This window comes from Notolepis coatsorum (genome assembly GCF_963971535.1).
Source record: "Notolepis coatsorum genome assembly, chromosome: 6".
In the NCBI taxonomy this organism is placed as follows: domain Eukaryota; kingdom Metazoa; phylum Chordata; class Actinopteri; order Aulopiformes; family Paralepididae; genus Notolepis; species Notolepis coatsorum.
Genome location: NC_140170.1, coordinates 25,811,424 through 25,817,423, shown reverse-complemented (window position 1 = coordinate 25,817,423; position 6,000 = coordinate 25,811,424). Strand labels below are relative to the sequence as shown.

The following is a 6,000-nucleotide window of genomic DNA, read 5'->3' as shown; positions in this document are numbered from 1 at the left end:
GTATCTTAATGGTCGGCGTACAACCTAATTTATACAAATAATAATTTATACCATTATACAAGAAACTCACAATTCACAGTTAAACAAGGAAAAAATTTAATAATCTTAATAATAATAAAGAATAAAGAATAAAAGAAAAAGAGAAAAAAAAAAGAAAAGAAAAGATCTATTCAGATCACATTTGATTTTCATACTGAGTAAATATTTCTTTTTTATAAATTTTTTTGAATAGATAAACACTACTACATCCCTTAAGCTCGCTATGGAGAGAATTCCACAACTTTACACGAATAACTGAAGGACACATCTTAAGTGTGGTACGTGCAAACTGATGTTTAAAATTGTATTTTCTCCTACTAAACTCACTTTCTAAATGAAAAAGATTTTGTAGTTTTTCTGGCAGTGTATTATTTCTTGCCCTAAACATAATTAACATTGTTTGAAACTTAACCATGTCTTCAAGTTTAATTATTCTAGATTTAATAAATAATGTATTTGTGTGTTCTCGATAACTCACTTTATGTGTGATTCTTATGGCCCTCTTCTGTAGTATATATAATGGTTTTATATTGGTCCCATAAGTATTCCCCCATACTTCAACACAATAACTGATATAAGGTGAGATGAGTGAACAGTAGAGTGTTCTCATTGCCTCATACTCTAACACATCCTTTACTTTATTCATAACAAAAATACTCTTGGACATATTTTTTTTAATGTGTGCTATGTGCGATTTCCATGTTAATTTATCATCCATAATCACACCAAGAAAACGAAATTCATTAACTCTCTCTATATCAACTCCATCTATTGTCAGTACTATATTTTCATCTAGTTTTAGATTGCCAAAAATCATAAATTTAGTTTTTTTCAGATTCAGTGATAGCTTATTTACATCAAACCATTTCTTTAGCTTTGTCATTTCATACACAATATATTCAGCTAGTTCCTTTAAATTATTATAATATTATATATTATTATATATTATAATTATAAAAAAATTGGTATCATCAGCAAACAAGACAAACTGTAATAGTTTTGAAACATCACAAATATCATTAATATATAAAAGAAAGAGTTTGGGCCCCAAAACCGAACCTTGCGGTACCCCACATTAAATGTTCATGAGCTCAGATTTGACATCTGCCAACTGCACATATTGTTGCCTATTGTGGAGATAACTACTCAACCATTCTAGAACCATTCCTCTCACACCATATGAGCGTAATTTAGAAATTAGAATATTATGATCTAAGGTATCAAATGCCTTTTTTAAATCAATAAACACCCCTATTGTTAATTTCCTTTTATCCGTTGCTGTTGTTATTTCTTCAATAATATTCATTAAGGCAGTCGCTGTTGATCTGTTTTGCCTAAAGCCATACTGGCTTTCGCTCAGCAGTTTGTTCTTTTCCACAAAACCATCTAACTTATGCGAAAACAGTTTTTCAAGCACTTTCGAGAACTGTGAGAGCAATGACACTGGTCTATAGTTAGTGAAGCTGTGCTTATCTCCTACTTTGTAAAGTGGGATCACTTTTGCTACCTTCATCCTGTCTGGAAAAATACCTGTCTGAAAAGAAAGATTACAAATATAACAGAGAGGTTTGATCATACAATCAATTGTCTTCTTCACTATAATCATATATATCCCATCACTGTCAATGGATGTCTTATTCTTTGACTTTGATACAATGGATATGATTTCTGCTTCACTGACATTTCCCAAAAACATAGACTGCAGTACTTTACTATCTCCTCTCCATCCTTCCTGTAATGGATCATCGTGTTTTTGAATGGCATCTGCCAGATTTGGCCCCACATTTACAAAAAAAGAGTTGAATTCATTAACCACCTCATTCATGTTTTTTATTGTCTTACTATTACTAATGAAATGGCTAGGCATTTTTATGGACGCTGATTTATTTCCCATTACCTTATTTAGAATGTCCCATGTGCCCTTTATATTATTTTTATTTTCGCCTAACAATCTATTGTAATAATCTTTCTTAGCCCGTCTCATAATTAATACTAACTTATTCTTATACACTTTGTATTTAGTTTCAGGAGTCTTTTTTCTACATTTGATAAAATCTCTATAAAGTTTGTTTTTCTTTTTACATGCATTCTCTAACCCCCTCGTTATCCATGGTTCTGTATCGTATGGCTCTCGCTCGGCGTCACTCTCTGCACTGTCCTCGCACAAGTGCACGCGCACTGAATAAAGACCACAATGTACCTTTAATCCCAATATTTGTCTGACCACACCCCTATCAGCTTACCCATATAAGCAGGGGTGGGGCCACCCACTCGCCTCCTTTCTCGCTTTCACCACAAGGAAGTGCCTCGGTAGATCCCCACTTGACGTGATGTGATGGTAGGAGAAGAGTTGGAAAACAAGGATACATTGACATCATATCTTTATTTTCTCTCTCACTATATTCGAGAAAATACGGCGATATTGTCTTCGTACTGGAGTGTCTGGAAGATGATGATCATTCTAAATATCCTCCACCGGTTTTCGTATTGGGAGTTCGCACCGCTACATGCTTTTCCAACTGCAGTCCTTGCTGTGTGCTGGTTGCGGTAAAGACACAGCTGGGCTGTAGGACGCGCCGCTGTTGTGAGAAGCGGTGGGTTCCAGGTTTGGTGAGTTATGTTTTGCTGGCGAGCTCCACTTGTCTGTTAGTGCTATGGGGGCTAGTTGACAATGTTTATGAAAACCGGCCCCAGACTAGGGTCCTTTGTTCAGCCTCTTAGGCGACAGAAGACCTTGGTCTGAAGCCCATTATAGTTAACTAGTGGGCCACGACCATTAACACTGGTGATCCCTGTGTTTTCTGGACGAGTGGATGTTTTCTCTGTCACCGTGTAGGCCCCGTCTTTCATATCCAAATGAGAGTATTCCCTCACGAGGAAATATGGGCATGGATGTTCGTTAGCGGAAGATCTGTGTTCAAGTCAGCTACAGGCCAGTTGGGTATTGTGCTGGCTCCGTCGGGTGTTGGTAAAATCACCGTTGTAAAACTGTGTTAACATCTTGTTTCTCTTTTCTCTTAAAAAGTGAGGAGGGTTTCAGAACGGCGGCCTGTCTGAGTGAGTGTTATATCATTGTGTACAAGTTCAGGTGATAGCTGCTTAGCTTACGTGCTAGTGGTGGCCTACTGTTAGCCAGTCAGCTGTTAGCTGCGGCGCTAGCCTGCTGTGATCACTAGGCTAGGAAATGTTAGCTTGCGTGCTAGTCGTGGCCTACCTAGGCTAGGCTAGGAAACGTTAGCTTGCTGCTATCGGCCGAGGCCCAGCGCGGGGCAGGCCACATGAGCGGATCGGCACGGCCGAGAAATCCGCTCTACGCTCTTTAAAGCTTGGTCGGCTCCGCTAATCGATCATGTTGACCCCGCCCCCAAGTCGCTCCCCGCTCACCTTGAATCGAGCGCTCCCCGCTCCCCGCACCAGATCGCTCGGCAGATTTTATTTTTAATTTTTGGAGCATGGTGTAAATTAGCTCAAACTACAACAGTCTACACCCCCTGGGCCCCTTCAAAATTGTTTGTATTGAGCCGCATTGTAATTGTACCCATTCTGCAATGTTAAATAACGTTGTTTATCCATTCACTAGCTCTATTAAGCGATGATAGGCTAGCCGAGCCACAATGCTATGGTCGCTGCCATTAACGTTAGCATGTAAGCTAACGTCAACAACAATGGCGTCGATACTTTTTCTAACAGGAGTGAGTGTGGGCGTCTCTACAGTGACGAAGCCTGAACAGGATATCACAGGTTCACCCTTCTCATTGGTTGAAAATGGCCTTCATGTTTGTACATCGCCATCTGTTGCTTTGGCATTGTACTGCATGTATATATTACATCAACAGTGTTAAACCACTGTGAGCGACCTGGAGTGGATTGGAGCGGAGGAGAACTCTCGCTCCGGACGTCGCGCCGACCCATTTTAAAACCCACTCCTCGCTCACGTCAAAACCGCCCGCTCCGCGCCCCGCGCCGCTCACGCTCCGATCCGCTCACATGGCCTGGCGCGGGGTGGCTCCGGCCCCTCGCGCGCCGCCGCGGTTCCCAACTCCCCTCTCCCTCACGGGGAGAGGCGGGGGGGATTCGAAGTCTCCCCTCTGGTCGCGTGCGCCGTTCGCTCGGCGTCTCGCGGGCAGGGGCGGTAGCGCCCGACGGTTAGAGCGGCCGTTAGCTTAATGCTACACTTTTGAACGTGCTTTGATTATAACATGTTTTAAACACTCTTGACTACGACGTCATCTTTGACAGAGGCTGTTCGTCGAACCTGCCCTGGGCCAGGACGGCAAGGACTGCGTCAACAAGGGGGACCGTAGCGGCGGGATGGAGCGGCGACGCTGCCCAGGTCGACAACACAGAACGGCTGTGTTTACTACGGTGCCTTGTTGGAGTCTGCAGTTTCGCTTGATCTGCGCTCAAGGTAGGCCAGGTCTGACCAGACCTTGAGCACTTCTTCTTGCTTTCCCTTCTAAATGTTTTGTAAATAACGATGTTTTCCAAAACGAGTGTTGCTGCCTTACATTTAGGATACGATGCGAGTTATGTGTGAATTGTCTTGTCACTGGTATTAGCTTCTCCATGCAAAACGGGTTGTTTGTTACAGATGTGGAAATGATCTGGTTTGTTGTGTTGAGAAACATCATGTGTGTTTATGTACTGTGTACTCACAACTAAGGGGGTTAAACTAACCTATAAAGCTATGCTTAGTGACATATGAGTAAAGAATGATTCTTTTCTCAGCCTGTAATGACAATGAACAGTGTGTTCACATATTAACAGGTTTACCTGTTCAACTGGCCGTATTAAGGGTAAAGTAGGAGGCTTGTGTTTCCCCCCGGTTCCCTGGGGACTTCTTCATCCTCCTCTCAGACATGTTGTTGCACTACATTGTGTCACTGTGTGGTAGGGATACGATGTAACCCTTAGCTTGATTGCTGAGGTTGTGCTAAACACTGCTTGAGAAACTTTATTTTCCTAAAAGAAAAAATTGTTTGGTCGCTTTTCGTGTGTGCTTAGCAAGGCCTGTGGCCGATACTAATCGAGAATTATGTATTCTCTCATTATGAAAAACTGCGTTCCTCTGTAGTGTGTTTTTGCCATTTTTTGTAGGTGATGATGGGTTGTGTGTGTCATGTGACCTACAACTGGGTTGGGCTGGCCACAGAAGCACATGTGTAAGTTTGGTACCGGGGCTCTTGGAGAGCCCTCTCTATTCTGTGTTTTTTCCTTATTAAAAATCAGATAGCAGGTTAGCACATGCGCTGTATGAAGCTGTTAGACGCTTCATGGAGCTGACTATGACTGTGTCATACTCTCTTTTGTCATTACATCGTATCATGGGTGTGGGGTCGTAAAGGGGTGAACTGGTAACCTTTCCTCCCCTTTTTTCTGTTGGTCAGGGGTAAACCCACCTGTCCTTCAAGGTTCCTGTCACGTTGCGGTTCGGCACGTTACGGGGGGGGGGGGGGGGGGGGGTTTCCTGGTCCCACGCCCTGGTCCCACAGTGGTGTCAGGAGAACTGCCTCTCCCTGAACGTCAGCAAAACAAAAGAGATGATTGTGGACTTCAGGAGGTCGGGGGTCAAGGACTACAGCCCCCTCAGCATCGACGGGGCACCGGTTGAGAGAGTGAACAGTTTCAAGTACCTCGGAGCCCACATATCCGAGGATTTGACATGGACCACACACATTGACAGTGTTGTGAAGAAGGCACGACAACGCCTCTACTTCCTCAGGCGCCTAAGGAAGTTCCAAGTCAGTCAGAAGATCCTTAGGAACTTCTACTCATGTACAATAGAGAGCATCCTGACTGGCAACATCACCTCCTGGTTTGGGAATAGCACTGCACAAGACCGTAGCAGACTACAAAGAGTGACACGTTCAGCCGAACGCACAATTGGAAGGGGGCTTCCCACCCTCCAGAACATTTACAACAAGCGGTGCAAGGGGAAGGCTAAGAGAATTATTAAGGACT

The 6,000-nt window shown here is 43.1% G+C and overlaps 1 protein-coding gene across 1 annotated transcript in view; it reads left to right on the top strand.

Annotated features, from left to right (window-relative positions):
• LOC311229411 (opioid-binding protein/cell adhesion molecule homolog) overlaps positions 1–6,000 on the top strand; it is a gene marked incomplete at both ends in the record, with an annotated part of 852,472 nt that overhangs the window by 82,713 nt on the left and 763,759 nt on the right. The gene's annotated exons all lie outside the window — the stretch shown is intronic.